This window comes from Ambystoma mexicanum, chromosome 2q, assembly GCF_040938575.1.
Source record: "Ambystoma mexicanum isolate Mex_15411 chromosome 2q, UKY_AmexF1_1, whole genome shotgun sequence".
Lineage (NCBI taxonomy): Eukaryota > Metazoa > Chordata > Amphibia > Caudata > Ambystomatidae > Ambystoma > Ambystoma mexicanum.
The window spans coordinates 1275990979-1276015660 of record NC_090924.1 but is presented as its reverse complement, the minus strand read 5'-3'; positions in this window follow the sequence as shown (position 1 = coordinate 1276015660).

Below are 24682 nucleotides of genomic sequence, written 5' to 3'. Positions count from 1 at the left end.
ACAACCATGGCGGCCATCTTTGTATAGGCTTTTCATTCAAAGAATGTGACACATGCGGCATTCTGTTCTTTGAATGAAATTCCGTTTTTTTCAACACCCCGGTTTACCGCTTTGGTAACCCGGGGTGTAATAGCGTTAGTGATGTGTTCCACGGGCTATACTGGGGGTAGACTTCCCAGTGCCATCGTTAAACACCCTTGCTTCACTTGGGCCTTTAACTGGGCCGTTTATCCCCGGTATAGCCCATGGAGCGCATTACTAATGCTATATTAGCACCCAGGCTGGAATGTTGGAATCTCAGGAGCCAATCAGGATCCAGAGCTTCCAGGCAATAAGCACAGCTGTAGCCCCGGATCTTGATGGCTCTCGCGAATCCATGCGCCACCAGCAGGGGTGGACTGGCCTATAGGGAACCCTGGAGATTTCCCGGTAAGCCTCTGCACCCTGGGCCTTTTTTGTGTGTCAACCTATTTTATTTCCTAATGTTCTCATAGGAAAAGGGTTGGGCTTGCTGAAAATGTGTAATATGGGGCCACTTTGAACATTATTTCCAGGGCCTCTTTTGGTTCCCAGTCCACCCCAGGACACCAACATTTTTGCACTCTCCCTGCTTCCTTGCCGCTCAGTTACCCAAACCTTCTCTTCTCCCACCCTCTGCTCCCTGTTACCTGTACCTGCGCCTCAAACCTTTTCCCTCTGCTTCGGTATACAGCTGCATCGCGTTTTACTCCATCCACGGGGCCTGCACATCGCTGGCAATGGTAAAAAGGTACAAATGGCTTTTCCAAGACGCAGGGTGCTAATAGCGAATTGCTAAAGAATAAGAGATCTTATGATCCCGTATCCCTCCTTATGAACCCTCGCTTTGCTTCACTCATGCCCGTTGGCGCAACGACCATTGGGCATATCGGGCTTTAGCTGGCCCTTCCCGCCCCCAGAAATGTCGGACTATTCTGACTTGACCCTGTAGACCTACAGCAGGCTCGTACTGGCCTATATGACAATAGGCCCCTCGCCGAACCAAAAATGCAAAATGCTGTTGTGGGCTCGTTTTTTGAGTCAAAGTGGGCCGTTGTTTTGGCCAATGTGGGCCAGTTTGATGAGTTACTTCACTATGTGGCTAGTAGTTTTCACCAGTGTTGCTAAATAACTATTCTTTTAAAAGCACCATTTGCATGGCATTTTATCAAAAAACTCCCCTCTGGGTACAATTCAAACAGTGTCACAAAAGAAATAAGTCTGGCAGAAAGTCCAGTCCCTCTCCAGTCATGCTCCAGGCTGCTACGAGCAACGACCCCTGTAACAAGCAGCAAGCGCGTCCAGCAAGTCCGAGACGAATGGAACAGTCAGACCCCCGGACCCGGCAACTACAAAGGTTAATCTCAACCTCGCCGTTGGAGAACGCGCTCCACTTAACTTCAAAGGTGAGTGGACAAGTTGCCAGTAATATGAACACAACAACTGCATGGTTGCGGTCCCTACCGAGTTAGCCGTAAACTCAAAGGAACCGAGTCATACACTGACGCATGATATTACAGATGCTGAACTGTTAGAGATAGAAAATGTTGACGTGCTCGATAGGAGTGAGCAAACCGACAACCCAGAAACGTTGCCACCTGATGTGAGCTCACAGAGAGAGGCTCGACACGGGAAAAACAACAGGAAGAGCATGACCAAACACAAGGTGAGCGCTTGGAGTTGGCTAAGGCACTAGGCGGGATGACGGATCAATCTAAACAAGTTCACAGATCAATTCTGGGGCATTTATCAACCAATGAAGAAGGTATTTCTGTAGCACTGGCGAGTAAGGGCTACCCAAATAATGGTCCAAAGGCCCACAGAGATGAGAGGAACAAGTCCACCAGCAATTGTAATAACGTGCTGGAGAATGAATAAAAAACAGTGATGCGGTAGAGGCACACGAGGCCCACAAGGAACCTCAAGGAAAGATGGTATCTTCCAGAATTCTGTCAAATAAAGTTGAGAAAGGCAACAAACGACTTGCTGCAAGACTAAAACAAGATGTGGCAGAAATGCACGAACGAATTTGTGAACAATCCCTACGCTTCTCCTTCAATGAAAGACATCTTAACATTGAAGACAATAATTACTTCTAAACTCCCAACGTACAGAACAGAGAGAAAAGCCAACAAATTAAACCCCTCAAATCTTGGTGCAACCTAAATGGTGACATTATTGACTTGGGTGTTGAGGTGGCAACTGCTGACATTGTGAGACATCCCACAGTATTCCACAGTCAAAGGCCCAAGGAGGACCTCCACCTAACTGAGGCTCACTCCTTGAGTGCGCAGCGCTTGCCCCCCCTCACCATTAACAGAGCACTCAGAGGACACTGAATTAACTAAGCAAAAGTCGTAGCAGAGGTCACAAATACATTACAACGTGATGGTCGTATTATCAATTTTGATCACACCATTTTTAAAACTGTATGAAGATACAGATAGTAGCATGAAGGACCATGATACCCTGCTTGCCATGATACATTCGAAACTCTTGCATCTGGAAAGTTTCACTACATCGGTGCAAAACAGACTTGACATCTGCCAGGTGGCAAGCTAGACTGAGTGACATTGCACAAGGAGAACACACCGATAAAAATAACATGATGGAAGCTCCTTTAGAATCCCTGAAATGGATGAGGAAGAACGCAATGCCTACCGCCGCCATGCTCCCACAAGAAAAGACAGTACAGAATATCCATTTGTGTCAGCAAGTGAGTCACAAAGGGTAAGGAAAAACGAAAGTAACCCTAATCAGCAAAATGAAGAAAGCAGGTGTAAGAACCCATTTGAGAGTGCCTCCTACGCCCTTGATATTACCGGAGGTCAACTGTGTAGAGGCGCAATCTCAGGTTGAAGGCTCAACACATGGGAAAGGAGAGAAAGCTCCAGAATTAATGGTAGAAACATTGCAAAAGGGCGATAGCAGTGGTGAAGTCTGCCTGGCTCCACAAGATAAGAATCTAACACCAACTGGTAATCAGACTACAATAAGGAAGAGGCCTTGTAAAGAAAACCCTAGCACCGTCAAGATTATTTTTCCTAATGTATATAGGGAAGTCTTTGACATCCTTAAAAAACAAGTAAAGTCCGATAATGCGCAAATATCTATCCATTCCAATCGAAATGGAACCCAAAATAAAGAAATTCAATCAAAAAATGTGAGGGTAAGACATTAGTCAAGATCAAACGGCTTGCAAGCATTTCTGAGAAACCTGCCCATACCACCAATACAGAATACTAGGGCTGAAGGTTCGAGATCTGTAGACCAGATGAAACTAATAAATCCCATAATGCCAAAAATAAGTGTTACAATCCAGGTTAAGCTAGAGATAGGACCAAACAAAGCTAATACGCCCCCAGAGGCCTCCCTTCCTTCAAGATGTCAAGAGACGCAAGGAATAGAAGAGTCCGACTTATTAGATGACTTGTCAGCATACCTGGAAGAGAATGAAGACCCACGTGCAAGTGAGCAGGAGGTAAGCTTTGCATCGGACATACAATACATGTCGGGTAATTTAACACCACCAATATCAGTGAGACAAATGAACAACAAAGTAAGAGAGCAAGATGATGAGGTGGACCTGGAACGGTCGAAAGGCGGTTGGCCGAACTTCCTGACATTATCCCAGAAACGCAGGCAGTTACAAAATACTATTAAACTAAGTCACAACAAAAAGTGTGAAACCCGTAAAGCGTGTAATGTCAAAGCCTTCAAACCTACTAAACCCTGTGAGAGAACTAATAAATCAAGGTCGGATACTATGGAAAAAGAACATTGGAAAGGAAGATGGAACACAGACAAGTTCAAAGTCCATCTAGAGAATATTCTGACAGTCAAGAACGAGATCAATTTAAATAGAAGAAACATGATCCGACTATTACACTATGTGCTAGCCCTAAGAACAATTTCATCGGACGACATTGCTATCATTGAATATGCAAAAGAGTTGAGGCTTGATTGGGTAATTTTTCACACAAAATCAGATTGTGCTAAAGAAAAACTATTAGCTCCAAAGGAGACATTGCTGCCACTCGGCTTTGAGCTGAGAGATGATAGGTTGCCATCAGGATACGAAGTGATGCAAGTGGTAAAACATTGCCAAACAGCGTTGTAAACACTTGTCAGGGAAAGCAAGCAGAGAATACATCTCCTTGTGCGGATGGACTTCAGCGACCAATGAAAATCACTTTTATAAATAAACTGGCACCAAATGGGCAAGTGGTCTTAAGCCAGGCGACCGACCAGTCCCAAAATGATCCTGATAGTTGGAATTGGTTAGCGAGAGTCTTAGCAAGCAAGACTACCCATTAGCTAGAAGGGAAATAGTCTGAAAAAACAGGAACCCTGCTCTCATGGAACACAAGAGGGTTTAAAGACCTTTTTGCAGCCAATTCAGCAAAAGACTTAGTTGTGTGAGATACCCACTAGAGATCGGTACACAATATTTTTAAATCCTGCCTTAACAGGAAAACACAATAGACCATTCTCAGGATTACAGACATTGATAAAAAACAATCATCATGGTTATTAAGAATGAAAATCCAAACCTGTTCATGCAGGTAATAACCTTACAGCACATGCATAATGATGATGACTATCCAACAAATTCGGTGATTCTAAATAGCTATTGGAATCCATCTATGATTACAAACAAGAATTGTTTTAAAGCAGTTACTTCAATAATGGACAACTGTTACCTGGAATTAAGAAATCCACACCTGCTAATCTGTGCTGACTTAAATATTAAATGTTTGGATCAGAGAGGGATCCCGATATTGTTCAGACACGGAGCTGCATGAGAATGATATCCAAAGAAACCAAATGTGGTACCAAGAACTGACACAACAAAACTGCTATATGTTAAATGGTCAAACAGGGGGAGTTACCAACAGGCATTCTTGTGTAGTGGAGTAACAGAAAGCCAATAGGTGGATCATTTCTCCAGAGTCTTTATAGATCCCAAGCTAAAGCTGCTCGCTTCCACGAACATTGCAGAAGCTGGATGGAGAATTAACTTTGAGCAAACAGACATAGAAAATGCAATAAGAAAATGAAAATCTTCAAACGCTGCAGGACCAGATGGTCTCACAAATAATATCCTAAAAAAGGCACCAGAATTTTGGGCCAAACTGATATCTAAAATGATCTCTCCAATAGCAAAAATGGGTCAACTACCTCCATCATGGACAACAGCAATGATTGCACCCATATTCAAACACATGGACAAAGCAGATTCGAAAAATTACAGGTCAATAGCCTTATTAGATGCAATTGGCAAAGTGTTGGCATTGAATATACAAAAACAACTTGGATTATGGGCCAAGACAGACCGGATTCACTAAAGGGACTGAGACAGAGCTGAATCTATTTACCTTAATTCTACTCAAAATGCATGCAATGAAAACCAACACTAACCTACAACTAGCGTTCATTGACCTTCCACAGGCATTTGACACTGTGAATAGAGCTAAACTCTGGGGGAAAATACAGGTATGGAAATGTCCAGAGGAACACATGCAAGTGACTACAGCCTTTTACTCTAATACCTCAATCCAACTCAGGCTAAAGAAACGAGGTGAGGTTTCCTCTAAAAATCCAAACAAACAAAGGTGTAAAACAAGGGTGCCCACAGGCGGTGACAATGTTTAACGTGTTACTTGCTGACTTATCTAAAACACTGATGGAGGCAAATGATTTTCCACCACAAATCAATGGTCAACAGATAGCATGGATCATATAAGCTGATGATCTGGTGCTCATTGATCAGACACAAATTGGACTACAGCGCAAACTAATCCGATTAGAGAGCTATATGTGAATTAATGAGCTATCAATAAACACAAAGAAATCCAAAATAGTAACTTTTAGCCAAAGACTAAAAAGTAAAAGACGGCCATACAATTGGAGACTAGGGAGCGACACTCTTGAGCACGTCGAATCCATCTGATACCTAGGAATCCAATTTAATAAAACCTTTGGCGAACAAATGCTGAGATAAAAAATCTAATTATTATCTCTACAACGAGCAATAATTTATGCACGATATGGGAAATGATACCTTTATTAACTTTTTATAATCAGAAAGTGGTACCAACATTAACATATGGAGGTGAAATGGCGTTAAGCATGGTATGGACCACCTGGAATTTTTTTTAAGGAATATTTTGGGAAAAAGTGCTTCATCTCCCAAAAGCTGTCCCGGTGTGTGCCAATTCGGTGTAGGACTTCAATCACTGCATTCAATAATAATATGGAAAAGTCTAGCCCTTCTTAGGAAAACCATGATGAAAGACTCTGCAGTTCCATATCGAAAACTGGCAGAACCAACTAATGGTGCTTCTACATGGCCATTAAACGAATGGAATAAGACTTGTATGAAGCAATTGACACAGCTCGATACGAACAACATTACCTTAATTGAGAATCCTGATGCAGTCAAATAAAAGCTCCAAACTAAAGATTGGATAGAAACTCAAAATCAAAGAGCACAATATAAATCTCTATCTAATGTGCCAATAGTTCACCGAAGGCTGAATATTCTAGGGAAGTATTTATGGAGGTTTCCCAGCCGGTATCATGGTAATCAATTTTTTACGGCTGAGACTAAACTAATATCAAACGACAGAGATTCTGTTTAGATGGAAACTAAGAGACTACACAGATAACACCTGGCGATTCTGCACCAAGCCAATACCATTGAATCAACTAAACATCTGCTGACTGTATGCCCTGGGTATGCCCTGGGTATGCCCTGGGTATGCCCTGGGTATGCCCTGGGTTAACGCTGCAAATACTGAATTTCCTACGGATATTCATCACCAACACATTAACCGCAGACAAATGGTGGTGGCCATTCATGGATGGCGAAAACACAGCAAGACTATGTCAGGGTATAAAATTCCTTGACCTAATATTGGACCAAAATTAAATGATGAAGGAAGTTAAACTATGCACTGGTTGAAAATATTTTAATTAACATAGGAAGGATGTGGGGAAACATGGGAATCAGGAAGCCATGGAAGAAAATTACTCCTGATGAACAGACAGGAAAAGGATAAAAACGGAATAAAGAAAGATGGCTGTTCCTCTCTTCCTGCACGTACCCCTGAATCCAGAAACTTAAGAACTGCTGTGAGAATGAGCTGTCTCCTGCCCCCTACCCTTGTAATCATTCCCCTGACATGCATATCAGGGGAATGATTACAAGGGTAGGGGGCAGGAGACAGCTCATTCTCACAGCAGTTCCTAAGTTTCTGGATTCAGGGGTGAAAGAGAGATTTAACTACTTGTAACATTGAAGCTGAACTACAATAGTCTGATTATGATTTTTTAAAAGGTTCGATGCTCCCACACAAGTCAGTTTGCCCCTCCCCCACAGTCTCTGAAGTTAGTGCTTCTCCCAACATTTGAAGGATTATCCCCACCCCCCCACAACAAAAAATGTGACCCTTGGTGCATCCCTGCTCGTGCCCATAAGATACCCTATTGCAGGCGAATATTTTTATGAAACAGTTAAAAGCGAAATATAGTTTACCAGGGTTTGATTAACTGTGTTTTTATCTTCTGCATTAAAGGCACCCCATGAACAGGAACTTGTAGATTTGGTTAGTTTACCAGACTCTGTTTTTGTATCAATGGTAACCCATGAATTTACACGTGTTTTCTACTCGTGCCTTGATTTTTCAATATCTTTGGTGATGAGTAAGGGCAATACTTATTTTTCTTCTTAACAGTACAGTTTGATATGTTTTCCATCACCAAATCCTTGCACTAAATGGGTTTTTAGAAACCTTCCAGCTGGGCTAAATTGACAAATCGCCCCTGACCCCACCTCTACCTGCACTTAGGGTGTCAGCAGTACTTCGGTTAGTAAATATTGGTTATTACATTTTGAAACCACCACCCCAATCTATGGCAACTTACCTCTGGGGACATTTCATCACATTTTACTCCAGTATTTGTATGGGCTTCAGAGTGCCATATTCCGTTCTACCTCCCTCTTTCGCTCCCACCTCCTAACCCTGTATTTTACCACCCCATTCCTCCACACACCCCAAATCTACCACACAGTAAAATGTCCCCGGGCTGAAACAGCTGCAGTGAGCTCCAGGGCAGGGGTGGACTGGGAAGTAAAAGAGGCCCTGGAAATAATTACTGGGGACCAAAAGAGGCCCAGGAAATAATTACTGGGGACCAAAAGAGGCCCTGGAAATAATGTTCAAAGTGGCCCCATATTACACATTTTCAGAAAGCCCAATGCTTTTCCTATGAGAATTTAAAAATACCACACAAAAATACCACACAAAGGAGGCCCAGGATAAACAGTGTGGCCACATAATTACACATAACCACCACAAACACTAAGGGCCTAATTCATGGAGCGTTTAGCGCAGAGCAAAGTGACTTTGCACTGCCAACAAACACGTAGAACTGGGCCTAATTCACAGAGCGGTGGCAAGTGTAGTTTTGCGCAGCAAAGTCACTTTCTACTGCAAAAGGACTCTTTGCACTGCGGTAAATGTGCCTAATTCACAAAAAAAGCACTATGGGCGGAGTGCAAAGAGTCCTATTGCAGTGCAAAGCGACTTTGCTCCAAAAAATAAACTTTGCACCGCTCTGTCATTTAAGCCTGGTTCTACGTGTTTGTTGAACGTTCCATGAATTAGGCCCTGAATCGGACTCTGTTTGCTGAACCGGTGCAAAGTGATGAAGTATTGCGCTGCCATTATGAAATGTTCGTAAGGAGATCTCTCAATGCTCTTGTAACTGTGGCTTCCTTTTGCTTGGATTGGCCGGGAATATCGTGTGCAGAAAGCCTTATCTTCTGCTGGATTTCCAGTGCCCAAACCCTTACTCCACTGCCAGGACGTGACTGTGATTGGAACAGAGTTTTACATAATGGAGCATGTGAAGGTACAATTGGATTTGTGCGTTTTTAACAATTAAAATTGTATTTATCTGCCCATCAAATAATGTTGATTGTTGATTTGCTGACTTTTTGTCTCTTTTGCCCACTTTCTTCCATTTCTTAATTGGAAGTATGTTGACAATGTTAAGCTGATCAGTTTTGAGTCTAAATAATAGTGCTGTGTGCTTATGCGCAGGTGGCCTAGGCTTGGGTGTCTCCCTGATTGTGCATTGGCATGCTTCCCGTGTATTTTTTAAAATTAAACTCTGAATGTCAGTTCCACACTACACTTACCACAACTTATTTGGCTGCAGCGGCATCTTCAGAAAACACCTCATGGGATTTTTGCTGTTTTAGAGATCTTACCTCGTATCCTGCATCTCCCCCATCAGAAACTGGACCCATGCTGCTATTTACTAGCAGGCCCCTTGGTTTAGAAACTAAAGAAAAAGTGGCATGTGTAGCTATGGGTCCAAGAGGTAGTCCACATCTCTGAGTACAACAGTACATTTATTTATTTATAGAATGTATGTAACGCCCAGCCCCAAGGTTATCACAGCGTTTGTACAGAGGATACAGTGAGACATTAAGTAAAAGCAAAATATACAGTGACATTAGTCATATTTGATGAAAAGCCGCAAGTCTCTTGACGGTAGAATAGGAATGTTCATTTCTGATGTTTGGCGGTAGAGAGTTCCAGAGGGAGGGAGCTGTGACACAGAAGCTTACACCTCCTGCTCTGGTATTCTTGAAACATGGGATGACAAGAGAAATGCAGTTGGAGGAACGTAGTGAGGATATATGAGGCCTCTGGGCGATGCCATTGTTCAGCTAGAGAGGGGCTTCTTTATAGATGTGTGATAGTCAAGGTTTTGAACTCAATGCAGGCTTTGATGGGCAGCCAGTTCACTTATTGCTGAGTTGCTGAAATGTGGTCGGAGCGGCAGAGACCCAGTGCTGCATGTAAGGCCTTATTTTGGAGAAGTTGGAGCTTGGCAAGGTTGGTTGCTGGCATGCCCATGAGGAGAGCATTGCAGTAGTCCAATTTGGTGATGATGATGGCTCTTGGAAGCGTGAGGCAATTGTTTGGTGAGAGAAATTGTCTATGCTAGGAGATGAGTTTGGCAGTGTAAGCGTGGATGAGGCAAGGATGTTAATGTGCTTGCTAATGGATAGCTCAACGTCTAGGTATACCCCCAGGGTTTTGACGAGCTTGAGGACCAGAATTGAGGTACCATCAATCGGAAATGCGGAATAGTCCGCGTCTAGATTTCTGAGGCAGTGGGGGATCCTACAATGAGTCATTCTGTTTTGTCATCATTAAGGCAGAGATTGTGGGTGGCCATCCAGTTTTGGATAGTATTATATACCCAGTTGATGATGCCAGTATCCTCAGTGTAGTTGCCAGTAATTGGGATAAGGATTTGGGTGTTGTCAGCAAAGGTAGTACAGATGATGCCAAGTGAGTCAAGAACATCAAATAGAGGCTTAGGTAGGTATTGTAAACGGTGGGAGACAGGCAAGAGCCTTGGGGAACACCCAGGGGAACTGGGATTGGATCGGCTGCTTAGTTACTGATGAAAACTCTTGAGGTGAATTCACTGAGAAAGTATTTGACCCAAGCATGGCGTCTGTGGAGAATTGGAAATGTGTGCTAAGCTGCTGGCATAGCATTTAGTGGGCCACCAGGTCAAATGCTGCTGAGAGGTCGTGGAGGACAAGAATGTCTAAGTTACCTGAGTCCCCAATGCTATCTAGCTGAATTTTAAGGTCATGCAAGGCTGTTTCGGTACTGTGTTTGGGGCAGAAGCCCGACTTTCTAGCTCCTAGGAGGTGGTGGAGTTCTAAGAATTGTTGGACTTGGGAGTAAGCAATGCAGTTCAGGTTTTTGAGCAGGAATGGAACAGTGTTGATGGGGCAGTTGTTAGTGGGCAAGGATGGGTCAGAGGATTTTTTTTTGAGTGGTGTGACCCAGGCTGTTTTGATACTGATGGGGACGATGTTGGCCTTAAAGGAGGCATTGACGAAATCAGCAACGATGGGGCTCACAGTACTAGCACAGAGTTTAACAATCTGCGTCAGGCAAGAGTATCAGTTGCAGTTTGAGGGTTTCAAAGACTGTGTGGTATCCAGGACAATTGCTTGGGATACCTGGGAAAAGCAGAAAGGGTGGTGACAAGATGGGGTTAGCATGGACTGGGGCATCAGGACGACCAGTGTTTGGGATTTGGAGTTTTTTTTAACCATATTTCTGTTGCGTAGTAGGTTAATTTCTTCAGTAAGGGCATCTGGATGGTAGAGCACCAGTCTTTGCATGACCTATTGTGGCTGCTATTGGGGAGAGGGTTTTCCAATTCTCTTAAGAGTTCTTTGGCGTTTGAGCTCGCGTTGGAGTTTCTGGAGTCATAGAAATTAGCTTTGTGGAAGATTACTGCTTTCTTGTATAGCGTGGTGGTATTGGATAGGTTTGTGTTGTTAACAGGGGTGGGGTACTTCCTGTAATGATGCTTTAAGGCTCTCTTGCTGCCTGCATCTGTGGAGTGTAACAAAGTCATCTGAGATGTTGATAGGCTTATGTGGTTTAGGTATTTTTGATTTTAAGGGGGCATTCTGGTCCATTGTGTAGAGGAGGCTCTGATGATAATGGTTTGCAATGTCTCCAGGACTTCTGTTTACTGCTAGTGTGGGGGTGAGCAGGGTCAGTCGAGTGTGGGTGAGCATCTCATGCATATGTTTATGGGCGTTTCAGATCAGGATAGGGTTGAGATGTGTTGTGGTGTTTGGGAAGTGTTTGGCAGGAGAGAGGTCAAACTCTATTAGGAAGTGATCCAACCAGGTTACCGGGCTGAGGAAAGAGATATTCATGGCGGTATTGGTGGTAAGACGCTAGTGTAGGATGCACACTTTGGCGTGTGGTGGTTGAAACAAGTTGAGTAAAATTCATATCCTGTAGTGTATAAGCAAGTGTGGCTACTTTGGTGTCTGCAGGGTCATTGAAATCCAAGTTAAGGTCACCTAGTATGATGAATTTAGAAACTGGCTTGAGGAGTGGTGTGATCAAGTGAGGGATGTCGGACTCTGATTGCTGAGAGAATTGGGTTGAAGGTAGAGGAGAAGGATATTATACATGGCCTGAGGATTAATCATGAGTTTAATGAGTAACATTTCATACCCAGGGGGATTAGGGATACTTCTGATCTGATGAGAAGGGAGGATTTGACAATAAGGGCAGCATACCATACACTGGTATTGGTGTCTTACTAAGTCACACATATGCTATGTTCATGTCATTTTGAAGCACCAGCCTCTAAAACAGACCATGTTTTAATAGGAGACAAGAGCTTATCTTGTCTGAAGAGTCTTCATCTGGGAGCACAGGTCTGACACTTTGCTGATAAAGGGACTGCTCCATATATGTTTACTAAGGCCTGCAGTATCTATTTGCCTCCACCAATTGCCACATCTGATGCACCCATGCTGATCCAGTTTTCCATTTAGTGTTCTGCTCCTGTACTGTTGCCACTTCAATGTTCTGGCTCTTGTACAGCTCACCTCAGATTTTCCTGCTGTGAGGTAGCCTTGTGGTTTCATCTTGCAATAGTTATTTTTCGGTTCCTACAGATCTATGTGATAACTGCGACCTCCATATTTCCGATGGCCGAAAAAGCAGACTTTTTAAAAACCCCTTTACACCAGCTATATAAGGGAGGGATACCCCCGCAGTCCTCCAATATTACTATTACACCATATACCCCATATATGTGGTGCAAGGGGGGGTCTAAAAATAAAGTCTGAATTTCGTCCGTCGGAATTATGAGGATGACATTTTGGCCGTTACTGTTCCTACTAGACTATGCCCTCCCTTCAGTTCCACATTTCTCTGGTCTCTCCTGACAGTGTTTATTTATCCCTGCCATTGATTAGTCTTTCCATCAAAACGTGTGTCTTTCTTCCCAAAAACATCCATCACTCAATTTGCATCCTTTGAAATGGTGAGATTCTGTGGCAAACTATCTATCACAAACAAGTAACACTGATAAATTGTGGATCCATACATTTAGAGCCTGGCACTCATGGCAAATGAACCAGATATGTCGGGACTCTTTCTACGCCGGTATTGCTGACATCACAACCCATATAGTATTTTTATGGATATGAGTGTATCCCCTTTCAGTGGTCTCTGACCAGCTCTAAACTTTGTTAGGTCACTGAAATTCCTTACTGAACCAGCCTCCACCAGCACACCGTTAGACCAAACTTGAATTATCCTCTTTGGTTCAGATAATTTTGATTCCCCTTTAAAAGTTCTTAACTCATTTTCTTGGCACCCACGCTGATTGGTAGAATGATTTCCCTGCATCATGGTCTCTTGTACCTGTCTTGGGACTGACACAATTATTCCCTCTCTTCATGACTTGAAACCTACTCTTTCCCTAAAAAGGAATTTACCCATCCTGGATTAAGGTTGGAATTGACACACCACCCGCATCAAACAAAACGGAGAAACCCCTGTGACCCCATGTGGGCTTGATCTTACATTCCAGATCAACTTCTTTAAGTGCCCCTTTTACCTCTATGTTGTTTCTTATGGCCTGCTCAACTGTTCCTAACACTACCTTATTCAATATTTCAACCATGCCATTGGGGTGATAATTGGAAATAGGTTTCCATTTGATTATTTTGCACATGGCATACCTCATTACCTCTGCACTTCCAAACTGTGCTCCATTGTCACTCACGATTTCACGGGATAACCCTTTGTGTGACAAATGTAGTCCAAAAACTGAATGGCCTCAGAACTAGAGGGCTGCTTCTTTAATTTAATCTTTGGCAATTTGGAAAAAATCTCCTTTCCCAAAGTATGGGACAGACCCAACAAATAAATGTTTTTAACTTTTTTTATTTTTATTTTGTAGTTCTAAAACAATGTAAACTTTAATAACATGGCATACACAATAAGAATGTATAAAATAACACATGCATTGCATTACATAGCAGTTACAGCTTTATCTGCTATAAGTAAATTGTTCCAAAAAGATATACAATACAAATTCACAGTACATAACCACTCAATACCTTAAAATGTCCTCAAGTTTCATCAATTAATCATTTAAAAAATTAAAACCCTATACAATTCATGTAATTTCAACACCTTAATAAATCCTGTAACTGCAATTCCCATGGAGGTGTAGCGTCCGACAGGAAGGTTGACCATACCCGATTGTCCTCATCACCAAACTCTATTGGAGGAATTTTTTCAGAGGAACAGTTCGCAAACCTGCTAATGCCTCGCAACCTATCAACCAATGTTTGATCGTTTCACACTGTCCAACTCAGTTACGAAAACAGCATGAGTCTAAATCAGGTAGGATCATGCCGTGTCTCCCCAGGATCTGCTTCGAAAAAATCAAATTCCAACAAAATCAGAGGAAAATAGACCTGGTTAATTTGTCCAGGTAGCCACTCATAAAAGGGGCTAATATTCCCAGCTTTTTGTGTTCACCCCTTAGGTGTGCATGCATTACCTCTAGGGTACTTATCCAATCTTGTTGATACAGAAAGGATTTCACTTTCATAGGGCATTGTATCAATTCTGAAATAGAGCCACAGATGTTAATTAGCATATTAGTACATAATTCATAGATTGCGTTGATCCATGTGCAGCCTTGTTCTCGAAGAATTTTTATTAAAATCCAAGTATAAGGAGTCTCAGGTTGGACACTGGATCTTATGCAACAATGATCAAAACCTCCAATGTGCTCTTGCTCTTAATGAAACAATCCCAAGTTCTTATAATAATAATATTAATTTAGCATTTATATAGCGCTACGAACCCTCAGGTATCTGAGCACTGATTATTATTACCCACGGTGTGTGGTGCTCTTTTATCGACCTTGGAAGGATGAAAGGCTGAGTTTGGCCCTGCCGGGATTCAAACCTGCGTCAGCAGGCTCTGTACAGATATCAAAGTGAGCGCCCTACTCGCTGTGCTATCAGATTTATCTAATTGCAACAACAGGCAGAGAGTTTGGTAGTCCTGTAGTTCTTCTCCAAATGTTCGCCTCCAAAGCAGGTAAGTAGTCCAACATACTTAATGGATAGGCCTCAATTCCATACAATAACTTTGGCACAATTTTTCAAGTCATAATATCGAATCACAAACTTCAATGAAGATTTGCCAAATTACGTGTCGACCTTAACAAGTTGACTTCCCAGACTTGAGGCTCTTTTCTTATACCATGTGTGACAGCTTTCCAAACTGGGCTTCGAGTTAATCAGTAACCCTAAATAGATGGTTGAGTTTACAGTTGACACGCAGGCATCCCTAATATGCCAGCAGAAGGTACTCTTGTTCCTACTCTTTGTAAACTGTATGATTTTACTTTTCTCGGGATTAACCTTCAAAGCATAGTCACCTCTCTTTCTCTGGCCGCCCACTCTTAGCCTTCTTCCTGCTCCTACCTGTGAGGCTAAGAACATTGGTGTCATCTTCGACTTCACCATCTCCTTCTTTCCTCACATCTCTGACCTCTTTAAGAAGTCAAACTATGAGCTGCATCTCCTCAGAGGTATTCTTCCTTCTCTTACTTCCCCACAGAAGCTCATGGTCTCCAGAGCTCTGGTCCTCTCAAGCCTGGACTATTGCAACAGCATCTTTCTAAATCTTCCTGTCTCCACTCTTCGACCTTTACAACTTATCCAGAACAGGACTGTAAGACTTTTCCTTCACCTCTAGCCCAGGGATCGTATCTCTTCAACTCTTAAATCCCTTCACTGGCTCCCTGTGGCTGCAAGGATCAAGTTCAAGACCCTCTGCATCATACACAAGGCTTTTGGGAGGGCCTGGAACCACTCTAGCTCCAACTTTCACTTCCTAAACATCTTGCTTCTTGAGCTCTCCGCTCATCCACCTCCAACGCTCTGAGGGTCAGGCGCTTCTCCAAGCAGAGAGTTGTGGGCTGATCTATCTCCTAAACTGGGGCCTCCCTCAGAAACAGCCTCCCTGCCTCTCTCAAACTTCAGCAGAACCAACACCGGTTCCAGAAGCAACTCAAGACCTTCCTTTTCGCTTCCGCTTTATCTCTTCCTCTCCCCTGCTGATGCACCTGACTGCTCTGCGCACTGGTCACCTGGTCACCCTCTGAACTCAGTCCCAGGCTCCTTTATGTCCAGTTGCCCTTGCACTGTCTCCAGGCTCTCCAGCACATAAGGGTCTGTATCTGCAACCCTAAAGTCCCTTGTCTCTGCACTTATGAGCCACCCGCTGGCTAAACCTGTGAGTTAACTACACTTCCTCCTTCCCCTCCCCCTTGGCACTTCTGCCCTTCTGTCTTCCCCGCACTTAGGCCTAGTAAGATCATTATTTTGTCCTCCGTTTGCTTCCCCCTCCTTGTCTTGTTGCACCAAGAAACACTTGTGTGCAGGCACGCTATAGATGCCACATCATATCATATCATATATATCAAAAGGTGTGAGGTTAAACAGAAGTTATAAATTATTTCAGGGCAGGGTAGGAAGATTAGGAAAGACAGGAGATGGCAGTGGAGGTGGTGTGATTGTATTAAGAATGGGGAAAGTGGCATGTTTTGAGGATTTTTCAGGAAGTGATGATGGAGGGTGTGGTGGGGGTGTGGAATAGTATGGTGTTCCAGGCTCTAGGTGCTCACTGGGTAAATACTTTTTTGGTGCGTGTTAGTTTAAGTGGAATTAATAGGAGATTTTGACTACCCTGTCTGGTGTTTGCGTGCGTGATGTGTTTCAGTTTGTTATGAAGGTAAGATGGGATTTTGAGGTAGATAGTTTTGCATACAATAAAGAGTCCTCTGAAGGCAATTCTCTGGCGTGTGGAGAGCCAGTAGAGCTGGGAGAGAGCTGGGGTGGTTTTTGAGTGTTGTGTTCTGTATGGCTTGCAGGAGGTGAGGGTGATGTTCGGGAGTTCAGAGAGGCAAGTCTTTCACTGCAGCTTGGAAGCCATCAGGGAGAAGGATGTGTCTTATCTTGTGCTGTATATGTAGCTGTAGGTCCCATGCTTTGGGGTGGTCAGCTACGTGGTAGGTGAAGGAAATGTGGGAGTTGATTGTGAATCCTAGTAATTTCACAGATGTAGAGAGGGATATGTGTGGGTTGTCCATGGTGAGTTCTTTGATCCAAGGGGTAAAGCCAGGGTTTGAGTTTGCGGTAGTCGGTGGCCATCCTGATTGTGGTGGGAGTGGAGAGACAGATTCTGACAGCATGGGGTTGTGAGGGGATGATATTTTTAAGCATTTTTGTTTGTCTGCATATTGTTGAACATGGACATGGTGGTTGCTAAGGGCCTGTCCGAGGGATTCAACAAAACGTTTGAAGAAGAGAGGAGGCAGGGAGAATCCTGCAGTGATCCGTACTTGACTAGGCTGGTGTTAGATCAATAAAGGAACATGGAGAAAAACAAGAAAGGAAGTAAACTAGTCAGGAAGAGTGTCAGAGTTTCATCCTGTGAAATATCATCTTTAGATCAATGGTTTGGTCGATGGTGTCGAAGGCTGCAGAGAGGTGCAAGAGTATGAGGAAGGCTGTGTGTTCTTGGGCAGTTATCTTGTGGAGATCATTGAGGAGGTGAAGTGTTGCAGTGTTGGTTCATTATAGAAAAGATCATATCTCAGAGGGTATTTCCACTTTCACTGACTAATCGACACTTTGATGTCACAATCTCCTATGTCGTGTCCATAGTTGTGTCTTCGGTTCTGACGCCTAAGCCTAAGCTGCCATAGTTTCCCAGAGAAGATGCTAGCTTGGAAGTTTTTAACAATTTGGGTGTTCCCAGATTTTAACTTGACTGCAGAGAAGGGCGATGGTTCGTGGATCTGGGGTCTCAACTTTAGGACAATTTGTCTGCTCCTCTGCAGACAGAACTGCACCTGAAGGAAATGTCTTATCGCTTACAAAAACCGTACCAGTAGATGGTTACAAATCTATCCCTTCACTCATTGCAAACAAGCCTCCACAGAGAGTGGTTCAAAGTGGTTATTTTTTTATTAGTTTCTTTCTCAATATATATTTCTCATTTGTTCGTTCTGCTTTTGTTTTTATAATTCCTGTGTTGTTTTTTGATGTGTTCATTTTAATTTCAATCTATTTTAATTTAACTGTTTTCTTTCATTTTGTTAAATACTTTAGTTTTATACTGTAATATTTTCTTATGGGCCACCATACCTATACAGCCTCTTGTACTTTTCCCCTCCACTTCTCTTTCTGTCCCGTCCTCCATCTCTTCTAACGACCTGTCATTCTCTTTCCTTTTTCCTGCATTCTGTGTCTGTTCTATAGTAATACATCCTCCCTTCATTTTATTATCACCCTTTTTTGCCCCCCCCTGTATTTCTTGCATAAATAGTTTAAGATCACTCATAATGGGACTTGTTGGAATTGGTGGGTGGCAGATCAAAATCCATAATTTGGAAAATCTTCCGGCCTCTGGTAAAATCAATGGCCCTCATTACGAGGTAGGAGGTAGTCATGGTGCTATTAGCACCATGGCTACACCCTTACCGCATACCGGGTCCGGGTTCTCGGAATGGGTACTTACCGGGTCATTGCAACCTGGGAGGACCCGGTAAGTCCCCATTCTGAGAACCATTCGCCATTCCCATTTGCGCCCCCATACGGCTCAATGGGAATGGGAAAGTAGCTAATAACTGTACCGCATTTTGCGGTACCGTTATTAGCTCTGAAGTGCCTTAGCGGGTCCCGTCCTTAACACCTGGATAGACCAGGTGTTAAGGAAGGGACCTGCTAAGGGACCTCGGAATATGGAGGTAAGGGATTACTGGCACCGGCACCCTTAACGGTGCCGGTAATCCCTTACCTCCTACCTCGTAATGAAGATTGCCCATGCTAACTGCACTGGTCAGTCTTGATTCTATTAAAGACAAGGAGGCGAGCATTATGCTTAACTCTTTAATTTTCCACCAACACAGCAATTCAACATTTTTAATAAACTTTTCCAAACAAATGTTTCTTTCTGCTTTCAGAAAAAGAAATCTTTAGTTTAAAAGTTTGTTTCTCTTTCAAGAGGCTCTATATCGATCTCCTACAAATCCCAAGAGCCTCCTTGTAAACAGTAGTCCTTCCTCCATCAATCCCGTGCGTGTCTCCCCTATAAGGACTTACCGTACAAGGTTCCTTCCTCTTTCTTTGCCTGCAGAAAATCTCAAGTCTGAATAACCTTCCAACTTTAAATTCCTCCTCGAGGCTGTTGCGGTCCTGGCTTGCTATCCATAAGGTCCAACGGGACAACTGGGATCACTTTGGCCTTAGCTAGCGATGCTTTCATGCGGGTTTCTGTTCTTCTCCTACAAGAGACACAAAATAATGTAAGGGAGGGAATGCGATGTTCTGACTCAATCTGAACAGTTTCATATACATCACAAAGTCAATCTTAACTCATCATTTTTTGCATTCATTTGGGTGGGATATAATGCTCGCCTCCTTGTCTTTAATAGAATCAAGACTGACCAGTGCAGTTAGCATGGGCAATCTTCATTCTATGACAAGACGGAGGCGAGCATTATGCTTGTTCAAAGCTCTGTACCACCCTACTAGCCATTTCTGAAACTGGCTTAAAATAGAAAGTCTTAAAAGTAGATTCTGAGGACCAATCAGCTGACTTCATGATGTCTTGTAAAGACACTCCTACCGAAAAGACTCTAGAAGCCATTGCGCCTCTAACCGAATGTGCACCAAAAAGGGTTAAATCAATGCCTGCCCACTGCATCACTTCTTTCACCCATCTAGCGATTGTCGCTGTAGCTATGGCATGAGGAGGCTTCCTATGCGCAATTAGCAATTGAGTGACGCCTTGCGGCCTAACCAGCGCTGTAGCAGCCTCGTAGTCTTTAATGCACTGCGCTACGTATAGCTTTTTGTTATCGGGAAAATAGGGATAGGAAATCACTCTGGAATCGGATTTCGTTCTCTGCACAATAGTAAACGCAATTCATTCCGGATAAAAGATCTTTCTGTCTATCTCTAATGCTTTTACATCTGAAACTCTCCAACATGCTGTCAGGCAGAGTAACATCGCCAGTTTCCCTGAAAGCTGAGATCTGGATAGCTGACTATTTTCTGGCCATCTCACAAACAACTGTAGGACGTCACAGATGTCCCATAAGGTAGAATATTTGGGCTCCGGCGGCCTCTTTAATCTAATCCCTCTCAGTAGTCTGTGGACTGCTGGGTGTTCTCCTACTGGAGCTCCTTCCACCCTGTTGTGCCCTGCGGATAGAGCGTATCAATAAACTCCCAGCGTCCTGTAAGCACAGCCTTCGAGAAATTTGTTCGCTAGGAAGTTAAGGACCTGTACTACAGGTGCTGAAACAGGATCCAACTGCAGGTTTGTGCACCATCGCGCCCAGGCATCTCATGCCGAACTATAGCTCCTAAAGGTGGAAGGCGCCCAGGAATCTCTGATACAATCTGCAGCGATCTGTGAAATTCCTGGCAGTTCCCATCTCTTCCTGAAATTCTGCATGCTATGAGATGCAGGGAGCCCGTCTCCACTAGAGGGTGATACTGGCCGGATGGGCTGAGGAGGAGGTCCGGGCGATGCGGAATCTTCCTCGGAAAATCCGAGGAAAGTTCCATCACTACTGGAAACCATGGCTGAGATTTCAAAAGGGGGACCACTAGTACCAACTCTGCTAGGTCTCTGCAAACCTTCGCTAGAAGTCTTGTGATCATTATGAAAGGCGGGAACACGTAATGAACTGCTCCTGTCCACGACTGTAGAAACGCATCCGTTCCCGCTGCACCCGGGTCCATCTTCCAACTGAAGTAATTGGTTGTCTGCGCATTCAGTCTGGATGCAAACAGATATGTGTGTAGGGGACCCCACACTTGGTTTAATTTGTGGAAGACTTGGGGAAGCAGTTTCCAGTCGCTGGAATCTGTCAGGTATCGAGAGTTCTAGTCTGCTATGTCGTTCTGAACTACCGGAAGATATTCTGCCGCTACTGTTATCTGATGCTGAAGGCAATAGTGCCAGAAGTCTTTCGCTAGTTCTGCAAGCATTCTCGATCTGGTACCTCCCAGTTTGTTTATGTATCGTACTGCGGAGACGTTTTCCATCTTCAACAGTACGGAGCACTTGACTCTGTCCTTGGTGAAAGACTGAACCGCGAACGAGCCTGCTAATAGCTTGCGGCAATTTATGTGTAGATGTACTTCGTCCTCTGACCATTTTCCTCCGGTCTCTAACTGACCACATCTTGCTCCCCACCCCGCTCTGCTGGCGTCGGATTCTATTATGAGCTCTGGCCCGTCACCGTTTATTTATTTATTTATTTATTTTAATGTATATACGCTGCGCGCTAACGTTCAATATAGTCGTTATAATCGAATTCAGAAACGAAATTAACTTTAGAGTCACATTTAATAGATAAAATAAGCACTTATCTCGTCTGTTAGCAGCAAAAAGAAAGAGGGAAGGAACCTTGTACGGACAGTCCTTATAGGGGAGACAAGCACCGGATTGGTGGAGGAAGGACTTCTGTTTACAAGGAGGCTCTTGGGATTTGTAGGAGATCGATATAGAGTCTCTTGAAAGAGAAACAAACTTTTAAACTAAAGATTTCTTTTACTGAAAGCAGAAAGAAACATTTGTTTGGAAAGGTTTATTAAAGATTTTGAATTGCTGTGTTGGTGGCATAATGCTCGCCTCCGTCTTGTCATAGAATGAGGCCCATGTCTTGGCATCAGCATGTGAAGAAACTCTAGGATCTTCAGAGGCCATTGGAACTAAGGCTGTTAATGAAACTCACAAAAAGCAGATTGTGCACGATGGCTGGTGCCCACACACAAACATACGGAGCACAGTTAGGCAGGACAGAACACTTTGGCGACAGAGATGCTTTTGATGCAATAATTGCCTTCAAATTAAGAATGACCGGGATTGGTCATGAAATCGCCAGAGCACATGAGCACAGGGCGGTGGGGAAAAGAGAGGATTATACAATAACCGGTGAGCATTTCTTCATAGTCTATTTTATGCCATTTATGAGCATATTTCTTCTAGTCATCCAGATGTTTCTTTGCTGGGGGGAGATGCATTCAACTGCTGCAGGCTGTGGGGCAAATGCAGGGCCATGGTATCAAATGGTATAACTGATGAGCCTTAGAGAACACTGAGAGTGCCTAGATATTCACAGAACATCCAGACCGGTATGATCTATTGTCTGTAACTGCTTTCCCATTTGCCTGTTGACAGTGGAGAGAAACTAATTTATCTTGGAGCATTCAGGACCCTCCGCCCTTAGTCTTCACACAACCACACATTTTGGAAGTATTCTAGGGTGTGTCTATATTGCTGCCAAGAGGGTCGATAGGGGAGAGATCTTTGAAAGAGAGGGAAGTATGACAGGTGAACTCAAGACTGGGCCGCCATACCTGCTAACCCTCCACTCAATATCCCTAATACAACTAACTTGTCACCTTTCTGGATACTTTGGTCTCAATGTCCTTTTGTAACCGTTCCTGCTGCTTTGCCAAGGATCCTAGTCGGATGAGGAATGTTGTAGGTACAATTGAAATAAGTATATGGTAGGTTATGAACAAAATTGGCTACTTTGGGAGGGCTGAGTGGGCAATCTACGTAGAGTGGTGACTGACCTTGCTGCAATGAGGGATCAATAACCTTGGGGAAATGATCTTCAAAGGACATAACACCCCTGGTTCCCACTGGACATCAACATCTGAGGACATTGCCCCAATGTTTTCAGAAACTTTCCTTCCAAGCTCACTGGGCCCCTCCTGAGTGATGTTTCTGCTACCTGTCTCTCGTGCAGGCAATTCATGGGCCCCTTCTGTGATTTCAGACACCTCGCCTGCTGCCCCTCATTTCTTAAGAGTAGTAGGAGTACAAAGTCACTGCATCCCCCTCCTCGATCATGAGATCTATTTCCTTCATGGGTGTGTGTGCTTGTATGTGATCTTTTCTGGCATCAAAGGTCTGAAGGGTAAAGTGTGTTCAGTAAACTCGATATCAAAGTCATTCCCACCTCTCTCTATAATGGTTTTAGTGTGGAGTGATCTGTGGGTTTTTTGTTTTTGAAAGGTTAGCACTCTTTAAGGAATGGTATGATAAAGACTGATCTATTCGAGCATAATGTCGGCAAGTTGCAATAAGGTATGACACATTCCTAAAAAAAAAGAAAAAATGTTTCTACTTACCATGAAGATTGATTTTGTGAAAGGCATTCTTCATCCTCCTCCTCTTCCTCCTTTTGTGAGCCAAAATGCAATAATGCCTTTATGTTTTGTCTAACTGTCATGTATATTACTTGAAATAACCTTATCAATTGCGTCCCAAAAATGGAATATCCCTTTTAAAAAAGATGATAGAATGTATCGGCTGAACACAATAATACTAGTGACACAAACATTGAAACTACTGAACTTGGCAAAGAAAATATTTATTTGATACCACTTGCAACCTTGGCAGGAAGCTCTCTGCAGCTCCCCCACCTCCCGCGTCTATTTTGTATGTGTCTGAAGTGTTGCGTCCTCCCTGGACCCATGACCGTCAGGGGAAAAGCTATAAAAGTTATTGCGGAGTGCGCAAAGAACACCCTCACTCGCTCTTTTCAGTAAGAAGCTGGAACTGCCCCTGCAGCCTTTTTAGTTATGTTTCATGTGACGATGCCTTCTGCATCATCCCATGTATGTACTAGCTAGCAAAGCCCCTTCTAATAAACTAGCACACATCTCATCCCACCCCAAAATCATCAAAACTGAAACTGTTCAAATACTGCAAGTTTAGGGAATCTCACTAGCTGATGCCCTGTGTTGCAGGTTGAGTGCCTAACCTTTTTGATGACCGTCATTAGGTAAAAAAAAAAAAAAAAACTATAAATAAAATAAAATAAATAAATAAATAAATAAAATAAGAATACAGTGATGGTCCCCCAAATGATCAATGGATCTAGGAAGTTCATTGGTGCTTCAGCTTTCCTCTTTTTCAGGTACCTCCCGGGGTACTGCTTGATGCCTTGTTCATCTCTTGCGACTGTGGCCTTTGAATAGGCTTGGTAAACGTTTCATCTCGTGATGCTGAATATTCCTTTAGACGCGTGAAATGACTTCTTTTTCTGGTCGCCTAAAATGTACTGTGATTGATTTTGATCGTGGGCACACTTGCTGCCATACTGTGTACACAGGAGAGTTCCAAATGGTAGTCCAAAGTGTTGGGTTTTGATAAGGGCTTTGTCTACCACCTAATCATTTTGCAGTTGTGTCTTCTGTTGCTCCATTTCTCTTCTGCCTATTGGCATAGAACCTCTGCCTGATCAGGCACTAGAAATCATCTTAAAGGATGTGATTGGAGCTTGCCTCTAATGGGTCTTCTCATGAGACCTTCAGCCAGACCCATTTTCATGAAGGAGTGAGATGTTCTGAGGTATTCCCTAAGGAACTGGTATACTGCCACCTGGGGACTGTTATTCTGGTCGATGCAGAACATTTCAGTGAGTGCTCTTGTAAATCTTTCGACACCTCCATTGGTACTAGGGTAGTGAAGAGTAACGCACCCGTGTCCTATGCTGAGTATTCATAAAACCCTTGAATCCTTTCAAATGCTTTGCCTTGAAATGGGGAACTGTATTGTTTCTAGGATTCAGTGTGTGGCCACCCATGACTGCTGCTGTTTTTGTGGTGCATGAACTCCTGGGTGGTGGTGCAATTGGAGGTGGCCTATGTAGATTCCCCATTTTTTGGACC